Below are 1,523 nucleotides of genomic sequence, written 5' to 3'. Positions count from 1 at the left end.
ATAGGGACCCTGTATAGGGTTTCCAAGGAGCAGCTGGTGAGCTTGAACCACCGACCTTGCAGTTCCAAAAACTTTGTAGTCTGATGCATTAACCCATAGTGCCATACCAGGATTCCAACCATATTATAGGGAATTATTATTGTTGTTAAAAGCTGTGGAGTTGATTTTGACCCATAGTAACTCTACATAGGGTTTCCGAGGATTGGCTAATGAGCTTGAACTGCCAACCTTGCGGTTCAAACTACGTTGCAGTCCAGTGCATTAACCCACAGGGCCATACTAGAACTCTTTATATGGAATTAGTGAGATGAGACAAAAAGATTCCAGCAGAAATTATTGGGATTATGCCATACAGTTATGTTTCTAAGGTTATTTGCTATCAAACCACTTTTTGTTTGGAAGATCAGTAGAAGTGTATTCTAACTGAGAGTTCATGTTGCTGAAGTGGAATGAGGTAATGCAGCACCCTAAAAGTGACAGATGAATTTCACTGACAGAGCTCAGGAAGCCATCAAAAAAACAGAGCTTGTCAGTGACTGCCTTCATAGAGTAAGACTTTGTTGTTGTTAGGTGCCATCGAGTTGGTATCAACTCATAACAACCCTATGAACAGCAGAATGAAACACTGCCTGACCCTGGGGCAACCTCACTATTGTTGCCACGCTTGAGTCCATCGATGCTGCCACTTGGCCTATCCATCTTATTGGGGGTCTTCCTCTTTTTCTCTGACCCTCCACCTTACCAAACATGATATACTTCTCCAGTGACTGGTCCCTCCTGACAATATGCCCGAAGTATGAGAGACGAAATTTGGCCATCCTGGCCCCCAAGGAGCACTCTGTCTGCACTTCTTCCAACACAGATCTGTTGGTTCTTTTGGCAGCCCATGGCAATTAAATATTCTCCTCCAAAACTGTAACTCAAATGTGTCAATTCTTCTACGGTCTTCCTCATTTACTGTCCAACTTTCGCATGCATATGAGGTTATTGATAATGTCATGGCTTGGGTCAGGCACACCATAGTCCTCAAGCTGACATCTTTGCTCTTCAATACTTTAAAATGGTTTTGTGTAGCAGATTTGCCAAATGCAATACATCGTTTGATTTCTTGACTGCTGCTTCCGTGAGATATGAATGGAGTAAAGCTCATGGGAGAAAAGCCTGTGGGAACTTCATTTGTTGATCGGGCACAACTCAGTATGATGAGAAACAGCTGTAAACGTCCATTGAAAATCAGAACATGGAATGCACAAAGTATGAATCTGGGATAATTGGAAGTTGTCAAAAATGAAGTGGAATGCATAAACATCGATATCTTAGGCATTAGTGAGCTGAAATGGATTGATATTGGCCATTTTGAATCTGACAACCACATGGTTTACTATACTGGGAATGACAAATTGAAGAGGAATGGTGTTATATTCATTCTCAAAAAGAACATATCCAGATCAGTCATGAGGTACAATGCTGTCTGTGATAGGATAATATCCATGCACCTACAGGGAAGCCCAGTTAATACCACT

Source organism: Chrysochloris asiatica, unplaced genomic scaffold (assembly GCF_000296735.1).
Source record: "Chrysochloris asiatica unplaced genomic scaffold, ChrAsi1.0 scaffold00249, whole genome shotgun sequence".
Lineage (NCBI taxonomy): Eukaryota > Metazoa > Chordata > Mammalia > Afrosoricida > Chrysochloridae > Chrysochloris > Chrysochloris asiatica.
This window is presented reverse-complemented; position numbering follows the sequence as displayed.